The sequence below is a fragment of the Aotus nancymaae genome, unplaced genomic scaffold (assembly GCF_030222135.1).
Source record: "Aotus nancymaae isolate 86718 unplaced genomic scaffold, 86718_ANA_hifiasm-v0.15.2.pri h1tg000019l, whole genome shotgun sequence".
Classification (NCBI taxonomy): Eukaryota; Metazoa; Chordata; class Mammalia; order Primates; family Aotidae; genus Aotus; species Aotus nancymaae.
In genome coordinates this window covers 54,158,294-54,186,049 of record NW_026988431.1, presented here as the reverse complement: position 1 = coordinate 54,186,049, position 27,756 = coordinate 54,158,294, and the positions used below count along the sequence as shown (strand labels likewise).

Below are 27,756 nucleotides of genomic sequence, written 5' to 3'. Positions count from 1 at the left end.
TGTCTCTATTTGCAGACGACATGATTGTATATCTAGAAGACCCCATCGTCTCAGCCCCAAATCTCCTGAAACTGATAAGCAACTTCAGCAAAGTCTCAGGATACAAAATCAATGTGCAAAAATCACAAGCATTCCTATACACCAATAACAGACTTAAAGAGAGCCAAATCAAGAACGAACTGCCATTCACAATTGCTACAAAGAGAATAAAATACCTAGGAATACAACTAACAAGGAACATAAAGGACCTCTTCAAGGAGAACTACAAACCACTGCTCAACGAAATAAGAGAGGACACAAACAGATGGAGAAACATTTCATGTTCATGGTTAGGAAGAATCAATATCGTGAAAATGGCCATACTGCCCAAAGTAATTTACAGATTCAACGCTATCCCCATCAAGCTACCAATGACCTTCTTCACAGAACTGGAAAAAACCACCTTAAACTTCATATGGAACCAAAAGAGAGCCCGCATAGCCAAGTCAATTCTAAGCAAAAAGAACAAAGTGGGAGGCATCACACTACTGGACATCAAACTATACTACAAGGCTACAGTAATCAAAACAGCATGGTACTGGTACCAAAACAGAGATATAGACCAATGGAACAGAACAGAGGCCTCGGAGGCAACACAACATATCTACAACCATCCGATCTCTGACAAACCTGATAAAAACAAGCAATCGGGAAAGGATTCCCTGTTTAATAAATGGTGTTGGGAAAACTGGCTAGCCATATGCAGAAAGCAGAAACTGGACCCCTTCCTGACACCTTACACTAAAATTAACTCCAGATGGATTAAAACTTAAACATAAGAACTAACACCATAAAACCCTAGAAGAAAACCTAGGCAAAACCATTCCGGGCATGGGCATAGGAAAGGACTTCATGGCCAAAACACCAAAAGCATTGGCAACAAAAGCCAAAATAGACAAATGGGACCTAATCAAACTCCACAGCTTCTGCACAGCAAAAGAAACAGTCCTTAGAGTGAATCGGCAACCAACAGAATGGGAAAAAATTTTTGCAATCTACCCATCTGACAAAGGGCTGATATCCAGAATTTACAATGAACTAAAACAGATTTACAAGAAAAAAACAAACAAGCCCATTCAAAAGTGGGCAAAGGATATGAACAGATACTTTACAAAAGAAGACATATATGAGGAAAACAAGCATATGAAAAAATGCTCATCATCACTGGTCATTAGAGAAATGCAAATCAAAATTACATTGAGATACCATCGCACACCAGTTAGAATGGTGATCATTAAAAAATCTGGAGACAACAGATGCCGGAGAGGATGTGGAGAAATAGGAACACTTTTACACTGTTGGTGGGAGTGTAAATTAGTTCAACCATTGTAGAAGACAGTGTGGCGATTCCTCAAGGACCTAGAAATAGAAATTCCATTTGACCCAGCAATCCCATTACTGGGTATATATCCAAAAAATTATAAATCGTTCTACTATAAGGACACATGCACACAAATGTTCATTGCAGCACAGTTTACAATAGCAAAGACCTGGAACCAACCCAAATGCCCATCGATGATAGACTGGACAGGGAAAATGTGGCACATATACACCATGGAATATTATGCAGCCATCAAAAACGATGAGTTCGTGTCCTTTGTAGGGACATGGATGAACCTGAAAACCATCATTCTCAGCAAACTGACACAAGAACACAAAATCAAACACCACATGTTCTCACTCATAGACGGATGTTGAACAATGGGAACACACGAACACAGGGAGGGGAGCACTATACACTGGGGTCTGTTGGGGGGGCATTGAGGGGACAGCGGGGGGTGGGGAGTTGGGGAGAGATAGCATGGGGAGAAATGCCACATATAGGTGAAGGGGAGGAAGGCAGAAAATCACACTGCCACGTATGCACCTATGCAACAATCTTGCATGTTTTTCACATGTACCCCAAAACCTAAAATGCAATTTAAAAAAAAAAAACTACTTTTCCAAATATGAAATCAGAGGGTTCAGGTTGCACCAGCCTGGCCTCCCCCCTGTAAAATTATTTCATCCACATTGTACCTCATGCTTTCATCATTTATACATGAATGCTGCCTGGAAGCATTATTTCATTAGGACTTGCAAAATAAGTAAATTTCTAATACTGCTATTCTGTTTGTATCTATTAGCTATAAGTCTTCTGTAAAGAAGAATTTTCCCTCATAAGCTATTTGATTACATACATATACTATTCATACAGGTAAGGCAAATGAGCTTGATTATTTTCCTTGCTCACTTTTTCAGAGAAATAACTGATGCTCTGGCAACCTCCAGTGGTGAATAGTGAGATATTTTGTTAGTTTTGGTTTGGTATCATTACAAACTCACTGATTTTTATATATGTGTTGTGTTTCAATGTGATGCAGTCATTCCTTTCAATGCTTACATCGTCCCATCCACGAGGGAGCTCCCTTCTAGTTGGCTCCTATGCCCTTTCATCATGACTTTGTTAAAGTCACATATCATACACTTCACCCACTTAAAGCATACAATTCAATGTTTTTTAGTATATTCACAGAAGACTGTGACCATCACATAATGAATTTTAAAACTCTCCTCACCCCAAAGGGAAACCTCATATCCACCGACAGAATCTCCCCACTTCTCCCACATAATTACTAATCTATTTTCTGACTCTAGAGATGTTTCCACAGTAGACATTTTATATAAATAGACCCATACAATATGGACCTTTCCATCTGCCTCCTTTCATTGAACATGTTTTTCTGGTTCATCTTTATTGTAGTGTATATCAGTACTTCATTCCTCTTAATGGATGAATAATATGCCATTGTGTAAATTGTCATATTTTGTTTGTTCATTTATCATTGTTGGACATTTGGATTGATTCCAAAGTTTGGCTAATATGAATAATGCTGCTATGAACATTTGTATACAAGTGTTTACGTGGGCCTGTTTTTAATTCTTTTGCATATATAACTAGGAGGAGAGTTGTTGGGTCATATTGTAGTTTCATGCTAATCTGTTGAGAAACTGCAAGATTGTTTCCAAGGAGGCTGCATTATTTTACACTCTGTACATACACTAGCAGTTTATGAAGGTTCCAGTTTCTACAATCTTTGATTATGTTTTGTGTGAAGTGTTATCTGATAGCAGTTTTGATTTGCATTTTTCTGTTGGCTGATGGTATTGGGTATTTATGTGCTTATGAACCATTTTTATATCTTCTTAAGAAAAACATCTATTCAGGTTATATTCCAATTTTTAATTGGGAATCATCTTTTTATTACTGAGTTATATGAGTTTATTATATATTCTGGATAAAAATTTTTCTCATTCTTTTGGTTGTCTTTTTATTTTCTTGATTGTGTCCTTTGAAGCGTCATATCTGAAAAACCATTACCTAGTCCAAGTTCATAGACTTATGCCTGTGTTTTCTTCCAGGAGTTTTACACTTTAGCTCTTACATTTCTATTCTGAATTATTTTTTGTAAATGGTGTGACATACAGGTCCAGATTCTGTTTTTTATGTGTAAAAAAGTCCAGTTGCTTCACCACCATTTGTTAAATGATTCTTTCCCTAATTGTCTTGAAATTCTTGTCAAAAATCAATTATCTATAAATATAAAGGTTTATTTCTGAACTCTCAATTCTATTCCACTGATCTGTATAGCTAACCTTCTTCCAGTACCATACTGTCTTCATTATTGTAATTTTGTAGTAAGTTTTGAAATCAAGAAGAGTAAGTCCTACTACTTTTTCTTTTTCAAGATCATTTTGGCTTTACTTGCATTTCCATATCAACTTCTATATGAATTTTAGAGTCAGCTTGTCAATTTATGGAAAATTTCCACTGGGATTTTGATATAGATTGCCCTAAAATTGTAAGCTTTTCACTTCTCTCTTCTTTAATTTTTTTCAGAATGCTTTATATTTTTCAGAGTAGAAGTTTTCACTTGTTTGTTAAATTTATTCCTAAATTTTTTTGGTACTACTTGTCCGACCTGCCCGGACCCTCGTTGCTTGAACCCCAGAGAGCGACCGAATTATATCAGGCAAATAGGCAGTTTAGGAGTTCAGGCTTTATTGGAGAGTCTCCGGGCGGACTGGACTCGTGCCGGGGGAAGAGTCAGCAGTCTCGCGCCGACTTTTTTGTTTGGCGGTTTTTATAGGGGTAAAAGGATTGGGGGAGTGGGAGAGCTGATTTGGCAGGTGGTAATGAGTCAGGTTGGCTGTCGGGGGCGGGGGTGTCTGCCGGGCGGGGAGCTTGTCGGGCCGGAAGTTACTGGAGAGCTGGTGGAGTGGATGGTGATTGGTTTAGTTGGTTGCCCGGCCGGAAGGCTGCTGGAATCGGGCCGAACCAAGGCCGTAGACAGAGTGAGATAAGGGACCCTCCTTGCGAGGGAGGAGGGGGCTTTCGTCATCCGGAAGGCTGCTGGAATCGGGCCAAGCCAAGGCCGTAGACAGAGTGAGATAAGGGACCCTCCTTGCGAGGGAGGAGGGGGCTTTCGTCATCCGGAAGTTAGGCACTTTCCATGTGGCTGGGGGGGGGGGGTGCCCAAAGGTCCTCCACCAGACACTACTATAAATGGAATTATTTTCTTAATTTCATTTTAGGTTTAATCATTGCCATTATATAAAATACAACCGATCAACTGATTTTTTTATGTTAACCTTATATCCTGCAACCTTGACTCATTAGGTCTAATGGTTTTTTAGTGGGTCTATTTTTAAATACTATCTTTAGTATTTTCTATATATAACATCATATAGTCTCTAAATACACATTTTTTGACTTATTCTTTCACAATCTGGATGCCTTTGTTATTCTCTTTTTCTTGCCCAATTTCCCTGGCTAAAAACTCCAGTACAACATTGAATGGAAGTGGCAAAAGTGGACAATCATGTATTGTTCCTCATCTTGGAGGAAAGTATTTAGTCTCTTAGCCTTTTTGTAACCTACGGGTTTTTCATAAGTGCCCTTTATCAAGTTAAAGAAGTTTCCCTCTATTCCTAGTTTGTTGAATATTTTTATCATGAAGAGATGTTTGATTTTGTCTAATGTTTTTCCTGCATCTATTGAGACAATGGTCTAGTTTTGTTTTTTTATTCTGTGAATATTGTAAATTATTAATACACAACGGAATTTTAGATATGAAAACAACTGGGTATTCCAGGGATAAATCTTATTTGATTATAACATATCACTGTTTTCATATGTTGATGTGTTCAGTTTTCTAGTAATTCGTTTATGATTTTTGCATCATATTTATGAGATAGTGTCCTGTAGTTTTCTTTTTTTGTGATATTTTTGCCTGGTTTTGGTATTAAGATATTCCTAACCTCACAGACTAAGTTGGTAGTTTTCCTTCTGCTTCAATGTTCTCAGACACTTTGTGACGAATTGACATAATTCTTCTTTAAGTGTCCCATGAAATTTACCAGTGAAGACATATGTCTCTGGGCTTTTTTTTAATGAACAGGTTTTTTATTACTAATTTCCTGCCATTATTTGTTAAAGGTCTATACAGATTTTATATTTTCTCTTGTGCCAGCTTTAGCAGTTTGTATCTAAAAATTTATTCATTCATCTAGATTTTTGTTAAAGATCTTTTTTCCCCCAGGCTGAAATTAAATAGAATGTTAAAGATCTTTATTTGTTAAAGATCTATACAGATTTGGTATCTTCTCTTATGCAGTTTCAGTAATTTGTGTTGAAGAATTTATCCATTTCATTTATCATCTTATTTGTTGATCCATTTCATTTATCACCTTACTATACAGTTGTTCATAGTCTTCCTTTATAACTCTTTTTATTTATTTTTTTATTATCGTACTTTAAGTTCTGGGGTACATGTGCAGAACATGCATGTTCATTACATAGGTATACACGTGCCATGATGGTTGGCTGCATCCATCACCCCATCATCTATTAGGTATTTCTTCTAATGCTATCCCTCCCCTAGTCTCCCATCCCCCTAACAGTCCCCAATGTGTGATGTTCCCCTCCCTGTGTTCCTGTGTTCTCATTGTTCAACTCCCACTTATGTGAGAGAACATGTGATGTTTGGTTTTCTGTTCTTGTGTTAGTTTGCTGAGAATGATGGTTTCCAGCTTCACCCATGTCCCTGCAAAGGACATGAACTCATCCTTTTTATGGCTGCATAGTATTCCATGGTATATATGTGCCATATTTTCTTTATCCAGTCTATCATTGATGGGCAGTTGGGCTGGTTCCAAGTCTTTGCTATTGTGAATAGTATTGCAATAAACATATGTGTACATGTGTCTTTATGATAGAATGATTTATAATTCTTTGGGTATATACCCAGTAATAGGATTGCTGGGTCAAATGGTATTTCAAAAATGATTATTTACTTCTCCAAAGCCATTAGGAGATGCTCTCTTTTCTGACTAGGTCAGGTCTACCTAGTGTGCTCTCCCTTTTGGTTAATTCTAAGTTAGTTGATTAGGGATCTGAATTACATCTGAAAAATGTTTTTACCTTCACCCTATAAGGCAACCTAATCATGACAGTAATAGCCTACCATATTTGTAGATTGTGCTTTCATTCAAGAGGAAGAGTTTAAACTAGGCATACATCTTTGGGACAGATTCCTATAGGAAATATGCATGAGTAACTTTGCTATGTAATATTGCCAAATTTCCTCCACAGGGATCAGACAACTTTACCTTCCCATTGGCAATGTAAGACTCTGTTTCCCAACGTCCTCACTAACAGAGTATGGCCCCTGAAATCTCAAATCCTAACCCCCCCCCCCATATCTCATAATGTGACTGTATTTGAAGATAGTAGGTTTAAAAAGATAGTTAAGTTAAAATGAAGCTGTTTAGAATGGGCTCTAATGGAATATGACTATCGTCCTTATAAGAAAAGAATATTAGGACACATAGATTATATATAGAGGAAAGACCATGTGAAGGCACAGCAGGAGGATGATCTCTGTGAGCCAAGGAGAGAGGCCCTCAGGAGAAACCAACCTGTCTGACACATTGATTTAGGACTTCTAGCCTCCAGAACTGTGAGACACTAAATTTTGGTTATTCAAGCCACTCAGGGTGTGGTGTTTTGTTTTGGGACTCTAGTAAACTAATATACTTATGGACCTGCTCTCACCTCCCAAAAGAGTCTTAAAATACCCGTATTAATTTTAATATACTGCTCATATTATTGCCTTGGATATTTATTGCTTTCACATAAGCAACATAAAAGAAAAAATGCTCTTTATAAAAAATGATTTCTCCCAATATTGTAGATGATTGCAATTTCTTTCTTTTTTTTTTTTTTTTACTTCCTGCTATATTATTCCTTTATTAACTCCATTCACTGCTTATGCCCACTTCCCAGCATGGGAGCCCCAAAACTCTGATGCTTATTCCCCAGCACCCCTGGCAGTTTAAGTCATGGAGGACTGACACAGACCTGGCCAATTAAGTGCAGCAGGCTGGCATTGTGAATTTGGACAGAGAAGCAGGCCCAGTAGAGAATCTATTACAGTGGTGAGGGCAGCAGCAGCTGGGTCAAGTGCTCAGTGGCTTCGGTGGTAGTAATGAAACTGAGGTGTCTGGGTCCCTGTAGAGGCAGCAATATGCTTCCCCAAGGTTGATCTGTGGTGCAGTCTTGGCCACGGCTCTGGCTGCCCGGCCTGCCACTGTTTCTGCTGGCTTTGCAAGGTTTGTTCACCAGCCTCCTGGGAACTCTAGGAGCAATCCTATATTATTTTAATAAAAGCCTTTTCTGCTTTATCAACTCCGACTGGTACAGTTTCATTCTTTCTTGCAGAAATTTTCTTGTTTCATTTTTTTTTCTTGTAGAAATTAATGGCAAATTCTTAAAAAACTTGAAATGAATCAAAATTATTTACATGAAATGAAAATGAACTTGATGACTACTCAGAAATAAGAAATCCAAAACTGTTTAATGAGGATAAGAAGTTAAAATTGTAGTGATCATTGACATAACACACTTTATTTCTATCTCTTGTTTCTAATTAAAGTGCTTAATCACAAAGATGTGCATTGTTATAACTCTCTAGACAGGTGGAGGCTACATTACCTCCTTGATCTTTAGGTAAAATCACTTATACTAGGTAATTTCATTGCCAATGGAAAGCCAAAGCTCTACCTAAAGGTTTCTGCTAGGTCTGCAGCAACTAGCATCTGCCTGCCTCCTCCACCTGTAAGCTCTGATATCCTTACATTGTGCCCCATACCAGCCAACACTCACCCCATTTTAGCCCCTTCCCACATATCAAGCTTTTGTACCATTGATAGATTTGACTGTATCTTTGGAAGGATTCTCATGGAGAAGTCACACCAAGCAATGTTTTTGATCATCAACAAAACCTCTACCATTTTGCTGGCTCTTAATTTTTTTCTTTTTACTAAACAAAGCAGTTATGACCAATCTTTAAAGCTTTAGGATCCAGACGCCTCTAAGCTGCCTCTTTACCCAACAGTCATTGTTGTGCCTTGTTTTTGTTGCTCTTGTACCACTTCTTTGTACTGACCCTCCCCAGAATACCTGAGACATCCATATTGCCTTGAAAAGTATTAGAATTAGAAAGGTAGACATGCAAAAAGAAAAAACATAATGCAGGGTTTTCATTTTATGTTCACCTTTTGATTTCTGTTTTATATGCAAAATAGGTTATTAGGTGTCAAAGCTGGAAGGCCTTAAGGGAAACGGAACATGGAGTTTGATCCATAATAATTTATTTGAAAGAAAATTGAAGGAGATGCAGAAAATTTACCCTTGAATCTCCATGGTTATTAGATGAAAGTTCCTGGGATAGGGAGGCGACAGGAAAGGGAGAGTGTTCTGGAGCATCACCTGAGAGGAGGTAGGAGGAAGGGCTGAATCATGGTGGGAGAGGAAAGGAGAGGAAGTGAAAGACCAGAGTCACCATTAAGGAAAGCCAAGCTGCCAAAACATCTCCCATAGGAAGCCTGATGGAAGCTGAGCCAATGCCATCACCCACAGCCACTCCAGTGGGAGTCACAGGAAACACAATGACTACACTGAGGCAGTATGTCAGTTTCTTCCCATTGCTGATGGATGATGGCTTGTCATCCATGGATCAGCAGGACATTTAGCTGGCATATACCATCCAAAATGTGCTGTATAAACATTGCCTTTTCCCCCCAAAAGTCCAGGATTTTCCAGTTTTCCAGAAAGCGAGATTCTTAAAACCAGGCAACGGTTGGAAGTCTTGGAGGGGAAAGTCACCAATTCTCACATTTGAGAGAAACTGAGCAGCAACAAAATCCATCCCAGTTACATATTTATCAAAGAACGATTCTAGACAAATTTTTCTCTAAAAGGGATTTGGGGGTCAGCTTTTAATATTATAGCATTTTTTTCTTCAGTAAATGGAATCAGAGTTACCCATCACTCATTTTCCCAGGTTGGAATAATTTTGTGCATAACAACACCAGAATTCTCCAGGACTTTGAACTGAATATGAGTCGAGTCTTCTCTTTTGTCCTCATATCAATGAGGGTATCTTTAGCAAAGTCTGAATTACTGGTGCTATTTTTGTTAGCAAGTAAAAAAATTGCAAATGTAGATTCCTATTTTAAGGTTGTTTGAATAAAATAACTTTCAAAAGAACTCTGCCACATTGCCAGGAATCTATATATCACTATCTCCTTGGCTTTCCCATTTCCAGAGTACAAAAGTATATCTTCATCCAGTATCAAAAAGTTCACATATTTGGCCACCTCTAGCAAACAACAACTTAGTCAAAGAGCCTGTAATTTTTCAGTAGTGCCATTGTCACTGCAGAACCTTGAATCAAAAGATTTACCTCTAGTATATAACCAAAAACATTTGCTATGTAAGTCAAACCATAAATGAGCTATTCTCATGCCAAAATTATTTTTAAAATAGATTTACTTTCTTTTTCTCTCAAGAAAGGGAAACTTCCATTTGAGATTCAAACACTTATTACAGATTTGCTCTTGGGAATGCCAGTAAGCTGTGGAATAGAGAAGAACTTTGTATCTGGCTCCCATCTCTTGACAAAACATCTTGAAATGATGCCATTATAAATGTAACACTTTTCATAGCAGTAAGCAAAACTTCCTTCAAAAATTTTGAAAAGGCTTTTGATGCCAACACATGCCCATGTCAAAACCAGTGAATCACCCTGACATCACAAAGCAGTAAAGCCCAGAGTGGTGCCAGGCATCACAGGGGTCCTATCTGCATATGAGAAATCGAGATTTTTCTTTCAGGCAAATTTTGTTTGGCTAAGAAGCACTGCATCATTTTGAAGCTGTTGACAACCTTTACAGTTTCCAAAAGAGGTTCACGAAATGGGACTTCTTGGATAGCCTCAGTATGCACACAATAGACAATAAACAGAAGCTGGCTACACCGAAAAACACTGGAAGAAACTATTGGTGACTTTAGGACCAGTCATGAAACACTAGGAGAAATGTCAACAGCTACATAGAAAATGACGTAGTTTAGGAAAGACACTGCTTCAATTATCCCCACTGCTCCATCCTACTCTAGCTTGACTACTCCCAGGGCACATGGTTTCATCAAGATCTCTCTGAGTAGTTTCTTTCTTTCCTGGTGCCCAGTTAGCATTCTAACAGTCAAGTCAAGGCTTTTATTTAGGGTCAAATACAAGTGTGTATAAAATCCTGGCTATTTGCTATCAAGTCTTTGTTTCAAGAAAAAGATTCATACTTTCCAATGAATTTCAGAATGGTCAGAATGGTCTCCTTGGTTTTGTTTGGGATTTGGGATCCCACTGGCAAGAACTCAGTCACACAGAAATCATGCCAGCTTTTGTATTGGTGATAAAAGAGAAAGCCAATTAAATACATGTTTCATCCTTTTAACCATGTGAGTATCTCAATTACAAAGCATAAGCCTCTTCTCATTCCTGCTAGACTGATAGAATGAGTTCAGTTTTCTGTTATACGTAGAAACAGTTTCTCCTACCTTCTCAGGTTTCCAACACAGCTCAGGGGCAGATGTTTCCAGCTCTCCCCATGCATGTTGGGTACTTTCACCCATTCCCCTTACTCTTCCTCCTGTAAGAAGGAGAAGATGATCAATGGATTGGTCATTGTCTTGCATTTTATGAGCAGATAAGGCTGCTTTTTCTTAAGGGTTTGTAGCCATGTTCTGGTGTTTCTCTCCTATTCTGTTTTTCAGTCTAATTAGCACGTATATGTGGCTCTGGTTCTTTGGAACAAGTTCATAATATTTTCTCTATTCCAGCAGCTCCTCCCTAGACTGGGAAGGTAAGTCTGCTCAAAATCTTCTCTTCAGTTCCAGTCATCCTAGTTTTGAAAAAGCCTATTCAAGCCTCTGGCCTTATAGCTCTCCTGTCCTCTAACTTAGCTTGCCAGAACAGCCATATTATAGGGGGATAACAGTCAAGAATTCAATCAGCAAAATAGAAAGCACTCTAATTATTTAAAACAGAAAATAATCTAATCCAGAGAGTTAAGCTACAACACTGTTGGAGACACGAGGAGAAGGCCTAGAGGAGACACGAGGGGAAAGTAATGTCTCTCAGGGACCAGGACCTGCGGGAGGCCACACTGGTCTTCCCTAAGCAATGGGCATCCATCACAGAGCACACATTCACTGCTGCTGCCACTGGCACCTTGCAAGCATTCACAGGTGCATGTCAGCTCTGCAGCTGGGACCAGAAGTCTAGGGCCTTCAAGTTACTTCTGCCATCTCCCTCTCATTACACAGGAGTCCAGCCCATTTGAAGAACCAAGCAGGAAACCAGCTGTCAAGGGGATCTTGGGAAGGTAGTTCTCAGGAGTTCTACCCCATTGGTACAAGACAGGTATAGGCCTGAGTACTCCCAGACAATAACTGGGACATTGGTAATTATAATCATTTAATAAACAGGCATGTTGTTTTCTTTCTAGCTCCCAATCTTTGCGTATTGTCCTCTGCCCGAACTCTATAATAAAGGAGGAATGGAAGTGAAATTTCAGCACCAAACTGTATCTGAACCCTAATATTTTTATGTATTTGCCAAAAGCATGTATAGCAATTTTAATGACTTATCAGTCAAATAAGAGGAGTTTATTAATTTTGTAATAAACACATACATGCAAACACAAATATTTTGTGAAGCAGTAAAAGCATATCCTATAACCCAAACCTAAGAAAGTAATTTTGTGAACCTTTAACAATGGGGTGATTTCTGAGTTTCTGCTGAGTCCTGTGCTAAAGGGAGGCCAGAAGAGAATGACAACTGACAGAAAGGAGTGAAGATCTGGAGGATGATTTGGGGGGAGATTGTTTTATTTTATACTGAGAGAACAGGATGGAGGAGAAAGGGAGGAGTAGAAGAAGTATGAGAGAGTGGCTAAAACCATTTTAAGAGCAGGGATGCCTAATATCCAGCTTTACTTTGTTTGAAATTTTGTGATAATGTTTCCTTTTACATCCATACACATCTAGTGGAGTTTTAAAAGAAAACAAAGAGCTGATTTCACACTCAGATTGATGCCAGAGAGGAGGGGAAAAAAGTCACAAAGCATAGAATGGAGAACCAGAACTCAAGAAAGAAGAAATCAGACTCAGAGATGTCCCAAGGGTGTGTCCCTAGAGAGTCCACGGAAATCTTGGGAACAGCACTGGACTTTTCTACCGAATGTGGAATAGAGGCTAAGTCAAACCTTTCTAGATCGTAGGGACCATGAATTCCTTTTGATACTTAGGTTATACTTTTGTACACTTGACTCATAGGAAGTTTGGTACAATGGGAGTTTCACTGCTACCAGCCTCAAGTCTCTGCTATGGTACATTGGTAGACTGGGCTATCCTGAGCCAGCCCTTTAATATCACCATTGCACTATATCCATGGGCCTGGCATCTAACTTCAGATCACAATAAAGAAAGAGAACCCAGAAGTTTGAGCCAATTGTTCCTTTATAAAAGTCAGTTTTGCAGTGTTATGTAGGTCTAACATTCAAAACGGCCTTTGGCCACTTAATTGGAATTCCACGGCTGGTTAGTGTAAGGCCGGTTGCCTGGCCAGGAGCTCGGATGCACACCCTCGCCCCTCTTTTTTTCTGAAAGCTCGGACATACTCGGGCATGTTCCCTTCTCCCCTTCTCGCACAGCCTGGCCTTCCCTTAAAGAACCCAGTATGCAAGCGGGGTCTTGTGATTCTAGCCAATAGCAGCCGAGTCTTTCTAGCCAATAGCAGCCGTGTAATTCTGACCAATAGCAGCCAAGTCCTGTATGCAAACAAAGGCTTGTAACCTTATCCAATAGTAGTCCTGCTCTCCACAACCAATCGAGCTCCTTCACTCCCTATAAAACTCCACATCTGAGAGGAGTCCGTGCGACTTCTTCGGCCCCTCCTGTCGGACCGCAGAACCTCGCCCGGGAGCCTGAATAAACCCTTCACATTGGATCTTCTTGTGTTGGCCTCAGTTTCTTCCTTTTAAACTCGGCAGGAACCCAAGAACAAACCTTACAGTTAGCAGTGGCTGGTTTGGGGAGTTAAGGTTAGCCTGGTATTGTTTCATTTTCTCCAAATATTATTGTGACATAGACAGGCATGAGAAGTCAAAGTAAATTAAAATCACAAATGCCATCCAAACGTGGGGAAAGGGAGATAAAAATAATATTAGGTCCTTGTTTCTGTTTGTTTTTGGATACTTTCCATTCTTCTACATAGTTGGTAGGTTTTTTAAATATTTTGTTCAGATTTTATCAGTGTTATCTGTGGGAAGTTTCATATGATCAGTTCACTCTACTGTCATTACGCCTTCCTCTCAGTTGGGAGTAGGATGTTTGGGGCTCTTTCGATATAGCACATGTAAAGAAATGTATAGTGGATAAAGAAAAATACCTCTTTGCTAAATAGCTGCAGAAGGAAACATTGTCAACACAGAAAACCTTTCTTGAATTAATACTAAATGTTTATTTTTATATACAGTGGCCAGATTATTATTCTGATACTCTTTTCTTTCTCTCTATTTTACCAAAAATCTATCATACTAGCTAGGTGTTTGTCAGAACTCACCAGAAGTGAGGGAAAGGGAGTCTTTGGGATAAATGTTCTCCTGCCAAACAAGGATACAGGCAAAAAAATACACATATAAAAGAAAAAATAACAATAATCACAACATAGGTTTTCCTTGAGATTAAGTCTCAAGAACTGAGATGCATCTAAGACACAGTTTCATGGTTGCTGGCAAAAAAAAAAAAAAAAAACACCTCAAACTCATGGGTCAGAGAATAAGGACTTTATTCCTCAAGGCACAGCAGATAGCATGAGCTCATATTCACCTCAGTTCCCTTTCCCATCTCCCAATGCACACAAGTTCTACCAGAATCTGTCCATTGGCCAGCATGGATGCTACCTACACCTATGTTTTTGTATCCCAATTGATGACCATTGATCTTAGGAAGCCCTCAGTCTCATAAAAGGGCTGCTACCAAACTTGCCCAATCTTTATTCCAGAAGGAGTCATTATCCTTCCATTCAGGAGAGCAAACAAATCTGTCCTCTGTTAGAGATAGACACTATGGCTATCTTCCAAGACTGTTTACCATACAAACATCCTTGGAGAAATATTTGGGAACAAAAATGGATACAACACATGCAGAAACACAAGAAACCCATGAAAAATTGTTTCCCAATGAAGTCATCCACTAGATTTTTGAAACAGAAGTAGGAAAAGTATCATGAACCCAGTACCTGTAACCAAAGAAAGGCTTTTCTCCACCTGCAAAACTTGCTCTGCTAATAAATGAGTGGCTCCTCTCCCATGCAGCCAAATCAAGAGATCAATACTAATAATCACTGGGGTAGCAGACATTAAAACAGACTACCAGCCGGGCGCGTTGGCTCACACCTTTAATCCCAGCACTTTGGGAGACCGAGGTGGGCAGATTGCTTGAGGTCAGGAGTTTGAGACCAGTCTGGCCAACAGGGTAAAACCCTGCCTCTACTAAAAATACAAAAATTAGCTGGGTGCAGTGGTACATGCCTGTAATCCCAGCTGCTCAGGAGGCTGAGGCAGGGGAATCGCTTGAACCAGGGAGATGGAGGTTGCAGTGAGCCGAGATCACGCCACTGCACTCCAGCCTAGGCAACAGAGTGAGACTCCATCAAAAAACAAAACAAAACAAAACAAAAAACAGACTACCATCTCTTTCAATGCAATTACCACACAGTGCACCAACTTAAAAAAAAAACTTAGCAAATAATCAAGGAGGAAGAGCAATTTTTAAATGTTTGAATATAAATGAGATTTCTTTTGTTGATTAATTAATTCATTCAGAAAGGAATTATAACCTGTTGCAATGGCTTTAGAATATCTCTAACAATTTTGTGTTAAGGGTTGGGTTTCTTGAAACCACTGAGACAAAGGTAACTTTTTGAGACTTTGCTGCTAACATTTATAAGGCAAATATATAAATATACCACATTTATATTTGATCATCAATTACCAAAAGGAAAAAATTTTTTGAGACAGAGTTTCACTCTTGTTGCCCAGGCTGGAGTGCAATGGCGTGATCTACGCTCACTGCAACCTCCGCCTTCCAGGTTCAAGTGATTCTCCTGACTCAGCCTCCCAAGTATCTGGGATCACAGGTGTGTGCCACCACGTGCAGCTAATTTTTTGTATTGTTAGTAGACACGGGGTTTCTCCTTGTTGGTCAGGCTGGCCTCAAACTCCCGACCTCAGGTGATTTGCCTGCCTCAGACCCCCAAAGTGCTGGGATTACAGGCATGAGCCATCACGCCCAGCTATATTTTCCTATGGCAGCCTGGACTAAGACAAGGTTCAAGGCTGCCAAGCATAGCTTTCATCATCAGAAACAGGACATTTAAAAACAGCTCATAGAATTGACTGAATAATTTTTAAACCAGTTTTTATTTGTATTGAAAAATTTAATAACAGTAACCTGCTTTAGTTAAAAAAAAAAAAAACTGGGAAATGATTTAGGCAGTGAATGACAACTAGCTAAAAAAGAAAAGGATCTTAATGCTGGTTTTCTCCTGGTGTCTTTGTGTTTGTTTTAAGGCACCATAGGGTTTGGTGGGATTTCTAAAACACAAGCAAGTTGATTGCCCAATGCAATGCCTTTTGTGGACGCAATAGAAAATAGATTTCTTCTGTTCTAGGTCATTCTTCTATAAAATGGCACCCAGTTTGTGGTGGTAAACTGTTTTAAAATGATTGGGGACCAAATAATGCATGAATTCTGCTTTTGAAGATTAATAGTATTTTCCACTCCATCTATCTCACTGTGGAAAATGGCAGTGGTAGTGGATGTCGCACAGGCTGGGAACACTGGTCAAACCTGGCCATCTGCGCCTGGATCGGTTTCAAAGCTCTTTCATACAGAGGGTCTGGATGAACGGAGGAGGCTTGTCTAAAATCCTTTGTTGTGCTGCAAGACCAATAACTATTTGGGCAGTGCGGAAGATAGGAACGGGATTATAGGCCTCTAGGCAGCTAATCAGAGAACGTATATGAGTAAATTGGAAATCACACACCTGAAAGAAACAGGGCAATAAATGCTATTGTAAAAGTGGTTTAAAGAAACTCTGTATTCCCCAAAGAGAAGACTTTTAATGGCTTCTCATAGTTATTCACATACGCTGTTGTGTAACAGAAAAAAAGGAAAAAAAAATACTACTTTGCAAGGCCGAGGCAGATAGATCACCTGAGGTCAGGATTTTGAGACCAGCCTGGCCAACATGGTGAGACCCTTGTCTCTACTAAAAATACAAAAAATTAGCCAAGCATGGTGACGTGTGCCTGTAGTCCCAACTATTTAGGAGGCCGAGACATGAGAATCACTTGAACCTGGGAAGCGGAAGTTGCAGTGAGCCGAGATCCCTCCACTGCTCTCCAGCCTGGGCAATAAACTATCTCAAAATAAAAAAAGTACTCAGAGCCTATGTCCTTAGAGCAAAAATACAAATCTCTCAAATTACATGAGAGAAGATTGTGAGAAAATATACCACTGCTATGGAGTGTTAAATACAACAATTTTCTAGACTTTATGTAGATGTGAGAAAATTTTAAATGAAACATCTATATGTCTTTTTGTTGTTTTACTAATTTCCCATGAATAAGGGGAAAGAGCCAATAGATTACAAAATTAAATTAGAATGCATAAGGGAAGATAAAAGCAAATGACATTTTATTTGATATTTACAATAACAATGTTTTGCATTTAAATAAAAATCTACCTTAAAACACAGCATATGTTCAAGTTAGAAGAAAAACAAGTTTTCTCTTACCTTGTGGAGGGCACAGATGTGCCCAGAAGAACTATTTAGTCCACTCTGCAAAACATTCACTAAGTATCATAATTTACATATCATTTTCTTATGGCCAAATGTCATCTATGGAGTGGATTAAATTATAAATTTTAGCATTATAGAACAATCTATGGGAAGTTATGGAGTTTAAAATTGATTGCTATTAAAAAACTGAGTAGAAATTGCAAATAACTTGAAGGCTCTGTTCCTCTGTTCAACAAGTGAATGAAAAAGAAAATAGTATTTCCTACCCAGGAAAATCTGCTTGACCTGATAAATTGAGTTCAGGTTACAAAATCAGCAGATGTAACTAAGGCTATCCTAGAGTAGAACTTTCCTCCATTCTTAAAATGATAATGAACAGGCTAAAAGATTATTGCGATGTTCTTTAGAGTCTCATAGCAAAACAACAATTTTATTAGGAAAACTTTTATCATTTACTACAAGTTTAGACTGCCATCGTCCACTACACATACACACACACTTACACACAGACACACACACATCAATAAGCCCCTTTTTTTGAGGTTCTAAAGACTGTACCACCATTCAACCTGTTGCCAGTGCCAGCTTTGCCACTCTAAATTTTATCAAAAGTAGTAAATTCAGTCTGGGAATGGTGGCTCATGCCTGTAATCCTAGCACTGCGGAGGCTGAGGTGGAAGGATCACTTGAGCCCAGGAGTTTGAGGCTGCAGTGAGCTATGACTGCACTGCTGTGCTCCAGCCTGGGCAACAGAGTGAGAACCTACCTCTAAAAACAATTTAAATCCTGCATACTCAAAAAAAAATGGAGAAACATCTCAAAATTATAGTTGATGAATTTATAGTCTAGCAATTCTTAATTTGACAGTGCCCATCAAATTTGGGCCCAAATCTTGAGCTCATGACTTAACACCTGTGCAGCCCTGTGATTTGCCCTTATTTCTCTGAGGCTCAGTAAAATGGAGAGAATTGTATCAACCTTGCGCATTATTTGTGAGAAGGAAAGATAATCCAATCAAAGCACCGAGCACCAGGCACCAGGCCTGGCACCTGTGGTCAATGCTCAATCAATCACACCTGTTAAGGTTCTTGGCGATTTAGGAAGCAGAGCTTCTCGATTTTGCTATTTGCACACAGAGTGTTCTTTTACCATTAAAAAAAGATTATAAATTTCTAAAAGGAGGGGATAATTTGGCCACCCTATCATGGTCTGTCTTCTCTTTTCCAAGTTTATTCTGCTTCTTAATTCCATTTGGACTGGAATTCATAGTTGTTTGCTAGGGCAGCTGCAACAAACTACCACTAATGAAGCAGCTTCACCAATAGGAACTTACTGTCTCACAGTTCTAGAGCCCAGTGTTAGCAGGGGTCCTTCCTTCTGATGGCTGTGAGGAAGAATCTGTGCCAGAGATCCAGAGACCCAGTGTTAGCAGGGGTCCTTCCTTCTGATGGCTGTGAGGAAGAATCTGGGCCAGAGATCCAGAGATCCAGTGTTAGCAGGGGTCCTTCCTTCTGATGGCTGTGAGGAAGAATCTGGGCCAGAGATCCAGAGATCCAGTGTTAGCAGGGGTCCTTCTTTCTGATGGCTGTGAGGAAGAATCTGTGCCAGAGATCCAGAGACCCAGTGTTAGCAGGGGTCCTTCCTTCTGATGGCTGTGAGGAAGAATCTGTGCCAGAGATCCAGAGATCCAGTGTTAGCAGGGGTCCTTCTTTCTGATGGCTGTGAGGAAGAATCTGTGCCAGAGATTCAGAGACCCAGTGTTAGCAGGGGTCCTTCCTTCTGATGGCTGTGAGGAAGAATCTGTGCCAGAGATCTAGAGATCCAGTGTTAGCAGGGGTCCTTCCTTCTGATGGCTGTGAGGAAGAATCTGTGCCAGAGATCCAGAGACCCAGTGTTAGCAGGGGTCCTTCTTTCTGATGGCTGTGAGGAAGAATCTGTGCCACAGATCCAGAGATCCAGTGTTAGCAGGGGTCCTTCCTTCTGATGGCTGTGAGGAGGAATCTGTGCCGTTACCCTCTCCTAGCATCTGGTAGTTTGCTGCCAACCTTCAGCATTCCTTGTCTGGTAGAACCATTAGTCTGGTCTCTGTCTTCATCTTCACATGCTGTTCTCCCTGTGTGTGTGGCTGTGTAAATATTTCCCCTTTTTACAAGGACATGGTCATATTGGATTATAGCCCACCTTACTCCAGTGTGGCCTCATCTTTTCCTACATCTGTAATGAATGATCTTATTTCCAAATAAGGTCACATTCTAAAGTACTGGGGATTAGGACTTTAACAGATGAGTGTTGGAGTATACATTTCAACCCATAACAAAAAGCTATAAGACTCTCATTATTTCCATGAACTTCCTGGACTGTAAACTCTAACGGAAACAAGCAGGACCTAATTATAACTCTGGTTGTCAGCCTCTTTGCATTGCAAGCAGTCTGCACTGGAGCATGAATATGTAGCATTGAGTGTATAGGGAAAAGAATCTGACCTTCCTACTGAACAGCAAATCTTGTTCTAGAATTTTACATGATTGTTTTTAAAGTAGAAACACCACAATTAATGTCTTGCATTGTTTACTTTCATCAACTGCAATTAATAGTTCAATTAAAAACTACTTCATTGACAAGATGGGAGTTCGGAAACCCTATCAAAGAAAATAAAAAACATGGCACAGCTTGATCAAAAATCTAAGGATGAGCTTTGGCTGAATACATGAATACTTGATCCTGCTCAAAACAAGGGAGCCAAGCTCTGAGGCTTGGAACAATTTTTATTATGAAAAAATTTTCTTTGGGTAGTTTTTTTTTAATTTGGTTTCCTTTTTCTGTTGTTTGAAGAATGATCCATACATGGATCTTTTTTTTTTTTAAAGGCAGAATGCTGGATCCACAAAAGGTTTGCAGTGAAAAGAAAGTACACCTCTGTCTGTGCCTCCCAATTACCCAGACCCAGTCCCTGGAGGCAATGCCTACCTACTGCCAATTCCTTTAGTCTCTGCATTTACAAACGCCTAAAAACACCAATAGGTACAGACTCACACAAAAGACAGCAAGTGGACTACCCTGCGCCTGGCTTTCTTCTCTTTACCTTGTATCTTGAAGATCCTGCCAGATCAGTAGCTGTTTCACTTACCATAACAGCTGCACTCATTTTGTTCAAGAGTCCTCTTGGGTAGGAATTTTGCTTGTTTGTTTGTTTGTTTGTGTGTTTGTGTGTTTGTTTTGAGGCAGACTCTCACCCTGTCACCCAGGCCGGAGTGCAGTGGGGTGATCTCGGCTCACTGCAACCTCCACCTCCTGGGTTCAAGCAATTCTTGTGCCTCAGCCTTCTGAGTAACTGTGATTACAGGCACACGCCACCACACCTGGCTAACTTTTGTATTTTTAGTAGAGACAGGTTCTCACCATATAGGCCAGGCTGGTCTTGAACTCCTTTCCTCAAGTGATCCAGTGGGTAGGAATCTTAAGTATAAACAAGAGTGGTGTTCTCAGTCCTATAATGGGCCACCTCCCTGCCCCTGCTCCATATCACTTCGCCACTGCCAAGGGGAAGGCAGAGCTCATGCCTGCAATACAATATCAAATGGAAAGACAGACTTAAATCAGGGTTTTCAATGGCACCATTGTACTGTTGAAGTTCTGTTTGGTCACTTGTAGTTTGAAAAGAAAAAAAAATCCAGTTCAGGAATTGCTTCTCTACCAAGCTTGCCTGCCTGCCTGCCTTTCTTCCTTCCCTCCCTCTTACCTTCTTTCCTTCCTTCCTTCTCTTTCCCTCCTTCCTTCCTTCCCTCCTTCCTTCCTTCCCTCCTTCCTTCCTTCCCTCCTTCCTTCCTTTCCTCCTTCCCTCCTTTTTTTTAAATGGAGCTTGCTGTTGTTGCCCAGGCTGGAGTGCAGTGGCGTGATCTCGGCTCACTGCAGCCTCCACCTCCTGGGTTTGAGCTATTCTCTTGCCTCAACCACCTGAGTAGCTGGGATTACAGGTGTCTGCCACCATGCCTGGCTAATTTTTTGTATTTTTAGTAGAGACGGGGTTTAACTATGTTGGCCAGGCTGGTCTCAAACTCCTGATCTCAGGTGATCCACCCACCTCAGCATTCCAAAGTGCTGGGATTACAGGGGTGAGCCACCGTGCCCGGCCTAAGCCTTTCTTACCAGTTCCTTTGCTCCTTTCACTCCTAAAAGGTGATAGAAGTATAAACATTTTCCTAAAAATAACAAAAAATAAAAATTTTAGGAGTTTATATATTTGAAGTGGCTTACCTGCCTTTGCTAATGCTCTAATTTTTTAAATTATTTCATTTTAATTTATGCTATTTCACTCTGTCTTATTCTAGAAAAGACTTACTAAGGCTCTAGTGTCTTGTTAAAGTCCCGAATAGCTCAGATTTTTCTATTTGCTTAGAAATTTACAGATTTTTGAACTGCTTTTAAATATTAAGAAAGTCTTTCTGCATATAGAAACAATGTGTAGTATTACATGATTAATGTTCTAGTCCTCTAAAGTGCTTTTTCAAATTTGTACCTGTTCAGTTCGGTTGATTAATTAAGAGTTAACAATCTCCTATGTCAAATCTTTTAACATGTAGAAAAGTAATCATTCCTTTTTGTATTATATTTATCATGTGTTTTAATTACAAAAGCAATACATCCATTGTAAAGTTATTTAAAAATAAAGGCACATGCACTGCATTTAGTTACCCATAACTGGTATTGGCATTTTTCATGGACACTCCCAAATATTTTCCCATGCACATCATATATTTGCATTTCAATAAACTCAGGATCACATCACATGTACTAAATGGCAAACTGCTTTTGCTACCTTATCGTGTATAAGGAACATTTGTATATCATTAATCCTGCAGCACAATTGTTAATAACCACAGTGACTCTATCATAGGGCTGGAATGTGATTTATTTCAAATGCCCCACTGTTGAATGTTTAGGTGCTTTATAGTGATTATGCATTCAAAACAATATTGGAATACACATATGCATAACTTTCTTACACATCTTGCCAAATTATTCTCACAAATAATTTAAATGTTTGTTCTTAACATTTGAGAGAACAAATGTTTGAGAATCTGATGGATTTTGCATCTCTTCTCAGAAAAAAAAGGGCAAATATGTTCACATTTTTATATAATTTAGGAGCCCTCCGACCAAAACAACCCCAGATTAAGAACCCGGTGGCATTTTATGTCTCTACAAAGCATGTGAACGCCCTTTTGCTCACACTATCACTTTGTTTTCAAACTTTCTGCTGGTTTGAGAGATGAAACAGCACATCAGTCTTTTCTTACTCTGTGACTGATCATGTATTTTTTTGTACATTGTTTATTCAAGCCTTGTTACCTAATATAATTCCAATTTTAAATATTGAATTTAAAAAATCTAACACAACACTATAAGATCACATAGTAATGTGGAAACATTCAATTCCTGCCCATTCTCTGGGCTAAAGGAATGGATTCTTTAATAAATGATTCCAATTTGTCATGTCTCAATGATTCCACCAGAGGGCAATATTAGCCCATCTATTATTTCTCTGGCGTCTGCCGCTCTCAAGATTTCAATTTACTTTCACTAGAAGAATCTTCCTGAAAAACACATGCAAAGACTATAAAGTTAAATACTGCATTATGCATGTAACACATTATTATATAAAAATTACATTTTACAAATTTTCTATTTAATTTGTTTCAACACACGAAAATGTACAAATGGAATTTCAATGATTCTAATCATAATCAGCACTTCAAATGAAAACCATGCTTTTATTCACATTCTGTATTATATCTATTTACTTAAATCATCATTATTTGTAGGATGATGTTTGCAGTATGATTTATAATAGAATCTTCATAAACCATTAGCTTAAACAGGAAGAGCAACTGACTCTTGAAAAGTCGTTCTTTAAAGGCAGCCAAATTAATTCTTGATTCCAATTATTTTGTGCCTTTAGCTGACCACATAACAAGATAAAACCTAATTTATTTTTCTAGTCTAATAAAGATAGGCAGCGTATTCTTCTGAGTGCTAAGGATATTGTTGTGAAGAAAAACAGAAATCTTTGACCTCAGGGAGTTGACAGGTTATGAGGTTGGGACAGGAAGGAGAAACAAATCCATGCATCCTATATACACATTGGAGTGTGGCAGGGTCAGGGGTGTTAGGAAGAAACAAAGCCCAGAAGAGGGATACAGCACACTGGGATACACGTGGAGACCATTTTAAATTGAGTGGCCAAGGAGGCTTCACACTGGATGACACCTAAGCAGAGAACTTAGGGAGCTGAGGGTCATGTCGATCTGAAGAAAGACAAATCCAAGCAGGAAGGGGACATCAGCTGCAAGAACTGACTGGTGAGAAACAGCAAGGAAACCAGTGTGGCCGAGACAAGTGAGCTGGAGGAGCCGGAGTTGGGAGGAACAAGAGGAGGGAGGGTAGAAGGCCTTGGCAACCTCGGGCTTGGACTTTCACTTTGAATGAGATGGAGAAAAGTTGGGATTTTAAGCATAGGCAGGATGTGATCTACATGCACAAAAAGAATCATTCTGATGACTGTTTCCACAACAGACTGTACAGGGACAAAGGTAGAGACAGGGAGACCAGTTAGTAAGTTACTGCAATTAACCACATGAGAAACTATGGTGATTTGGACCAAGGTGATGGTGACAGAGAAAAGAGTTTGGGAGCAGATGACATGGGTGGCACTGATGAGCTACAGAATAGGGAGACTGGCATTCGGGGGAGAGGTCTGGGTTGAAAATACAAAATTTGGAAGACATCAGAGTCACTATAGAGATGGAATGAGAGCCCATCCCTGGAGCATTCAATGTTAGTTATTTTCATTTAGATGTTCCACAATGTATACATATTTCAGAACATCATATTGTACAACATAAACATACACAATTTTTATTTTTTAATTTAAAAGAGTAAATACAAAAAACAAAATCTATATTCTCACAAGTGCCTGCCTCAGCACATCATTACCAGTGTTAGATATTAAGATTTTAAAACATTTTTGCTCATTTGACAGATACAAAATGCTATTTATTGTTTGTTTTGTTTGCATTTATATCTATTTTTAAATAAAACAATGGGATAATGTTTTGAATACCAAAATGAAAAAGAAAAGAAAGTCACTGTTACTCCATGCCTCTTTATTCTGTATTTTATGGGGAAACATGCCTCATAGAAGCTGTGTATGTAAAAGCTAATATCCTATCTAATTGAGTTGAACTGTGTAGCAGCCTGACTGCGGGGCTCTCCATTGTTTAAAGGGTGGCACATCCCTCAGCTGCCTGACCTTACTTTTGCATGGGGAGCCCACTGGGTGATGAAACCTGCTTCAGAGGACACTGGCTCTTATCATCCAGTGGGGACTTTCACAGAAACATCTCCCACAAGAACAAGCAGAGCTTTGCCCCAAATATCTCCCTTTGCAGCAGACAAGGCCTGCTACCCAGTTCCCTGCGTTCCCTGCTGATTTGTTGCAGAAAATGGACAATGAAGAAATGATTGCCAGGTGGGGCCAAAAAAGACCACTTCTAAAAATTGGCAATACCTTTCAAATATTTCAAATTTTATTAGATTCAGGATTTACTTGATATTCCCTCTGACCAGGTAGACACACTTGCCCAGAGTTCCATGTGATTTGCATTTTACATAATTCCAGTTTCTGATGAAAGGTCAGCATCTCATCACAGACATCTCCGCAACTGAACTATGCGTCCCTCACTTTGCTTCCGCCATCCCCTCATTCTCTTTCCTTTGTTTGCTTTTTCTTTGATGCCCTTTCCATTCCTGAAATTCTGAGGAGTGTGTGTTTGCTTGTTTTACTCACCTCCCCCTCCTCCTCCGCTGTGAGGGCAGGGAACTGCTAGTTTTGTTTACTCTTCTTCCCAGTACCTTGAACACAGCACGCAGAGAAGCCACTCAATAAATATTTGTTAAGCAAATGAACTGATGTGAATCGATTCTTACAGAAGAGGAAGAAAGGAATGTTGAAGCTGATGGGAGCCATGCGCATAATATTAGGAATATACTTATACCCCGAAAAATGTTGTTTACCCGAAATTCAAATTTAGCTAGGCATCCAGAATTTCATTTGGCAACTCTATTTTAAATGTTGGCAAAATACCCCAAACATAACACATCCATGTAGGTGCTTAATCAATGTAATCAAGAGGTGGCATGGTACAGTGGGAAGAGTTGGAATTAGGATCAGACAGCCCTCAAATCATGTGGCTGTTGAATGTGTATTTTATGAAACATATTCTCTTGCATGCTATAAAAAGGATTCAATTACTTGTTTAATAACCATGTGCCAAGCACAGGACTTGTATCCAGAAGGTAATCCACAATGGAACAAACTTTTCTATACTCACTTTTCCCTTATACTTTATTGACAACATCTTGCAAATTAATTACCTTCTCAAAAATGCTATCTCCTTATTCTTGTTCAGAATCATAAAAGAAGTCCGCTTTTACCTTTTGCTGAAGACAGATGAGTCTGTTGGCAGAATTTATGTTGGAAACGGGTTTATAATGTCGGGAAAAGTCCGTGCTGAGACAATGTATGACTCAGCAAGGCTAGTTTACTTCCTGCAGGAAGGATGCAACTCACCTGCAGTCTTGCCATGAGAGCACACCTGAACAAAGGAGACAAGGACATTTATAACTTTCATAACCTGACACAATTGCCCTACTGCTGGGTCCAGTTTCCATTGGCCGGAACAGGACCTCACATTCTTTGCTTGACCTGATTGGCCAAAAACTGGAAATTTCCTGAATAGATAAGGGGAAAGAAGACAAGGAAGAAGAGGAGGCTAGTCTGGAGGTCAGGAGGGTTTCCAAATAAGGAATTGTTAAAACGCATGCTCTGATTGAAGAGACCCCCAAACAGGCTTTGTGTGAGCAAAATGGCTGTTTATTCACCTGAGTACAGGTGGGCTGAGGCAGAAAAGGGTGTCGGCAGAGGGCAGTGGGTTTTATAGGTTTGGGGTGGGCAGTAGAAAGTAACAGAACTTACAGTTGGCTATTTTTTGCAAGCTGGAAGGGAGTTGTAGGGTGTGGCATCACGAGGTTGGCCAAGATTGGTTATAAAGTCCAATAGAGAATGTCTCAGAGTTAAGTAGGTGCCACAGGGGTTGATCATTTCTTCCTCTTTCTACGCTCTTACAGCCATTTCAGGTTTTCTAATTCCAGGCAGCCCTCCAGAGGTGTATGTGCAGTTCATGGGGGTGGCCATGCCATTCATGGCATGGTCAGACCTTACAGGAATGGCACACACCAGTGGGTTTGGAGCTTGCTCAGTTCTGTTCGGACATGCCGAGTGAGTTAAGGTAGCTGATTTAAGATGTAGCTGGCTTAGAGAATATATATATACATGGGCACATGTTTATGCTAATATTGGATAATGGCCATAGAGCAAGAGATTGTAACTCCTTATAATGTAGTCTAAGATAAACTTTGAAGAAGAACTTTCCCATCTCTCACAATTTACAAACATGTAAAATGGATCTTTCACTCCAACTGTTCCTGAATATATTTCTGTCCACCCTCTTTCTAATCCCCTGGAAATGCTTTAAGATCATAGACTCAGTGGGAGGGAAAAAATGGTGGCTAGGAGGCAGGACTAACTTGCAGCTCCCACTTGGATGAACAGAACAGCATGTGGAGACTCACATCATGCACATTTGCTTCAAGAACTACCATAGGAAAACCAAGAATTAACAGACCCTTTGAAAGAAGCAGCTTACTGCTGCAAACTCCATGAGACAGCTGAAAAACCATAAGTGCCCAAAGTATGAGAGAAAGAAAGTCCACCTCTGAACACACATCCTCATGGGGGAAATGCATCTGCTTAGTATTTTCTAAATTGTAATTCCCTTACATCTATTTTCTCATAAGCATAATTTTTGAACTCCTTTCAAAAATTTCTTTACCAGTTATTACTCCCTAAGTTGCCAGCACACCTTCAGCATTCCAACCAGGCCTTTTCATTATCTCATTTAAAAAGCAAACACACCACCAACAAAAAAAAACATGTAAACTAGCTTCTTGAAGTGTTGATGTGGACCCAAAAGCAACCCAGCAGTAAGTGACTAGAGGCTGTAGAAAAGCCATGGATGAGGGCCGGGTGCGGTGGCTCACGCCTGTAATCCTAGCACTTTGGGAGGCTGAGGTGGGTGGATCACCTGAGGTCAGGAGTTTGAGACCAGACTGGCCAACATGGTGAAACCCTGTCTCTACTAAAACACACACACACACACACACACACACACACACACACACAATTAACTGGGCGTGGTGGTGGGCACCTATAATCCCAACTACTTGGGAGGCTGAGGCAGGACAATTGCTTGAACAGAGGAGCCAGAGGTTGCAATGAGCCGAGATCGCGCCATTGCACTCTAGCCTGGGTGACAGAGTGAGACTATGTGTCAAAAAAAAAAAAAGA

General features: G+C 39.7%; 1 protein-coding gene across 7 annotated transcripts in view; it reads right to left on the bottom strand.

Annotated features, from left to right (window-relative positions):
- The window catches only part of OTOL1 (otolin 1), an 84,768-nt gene that overhangs the window by 45,355 nt on the left and 11,657 nt on the right, over positions 1–27,756 (bottom strand). For 2 of the 7 annotated variants that reach the window (XM_064378882.1, XM_064378880.1), the window contains exons 2-5: positions 25,138–25,945; positions 21,438–21,490; positions 20,691–20,851; positions 10,979–11,070 (exon numbers count right to left, since the gene is read on the bottom strand). The gene's annotated coding sequence lies outside the window, so the exon portion shown is untranslated. Of the gene's footprint in view, positions 1–10,978; positions 11,071–20,690; positions 21,053–21,437; positions 21,491–25,137; positions 25,946–27,756 lie in introns of those variants that run through there. The other 5 variants (XM_012447400.3, XM_064378881.1, XM_012447401.3 and 2 more) reach the window with 5 other exon arrangements.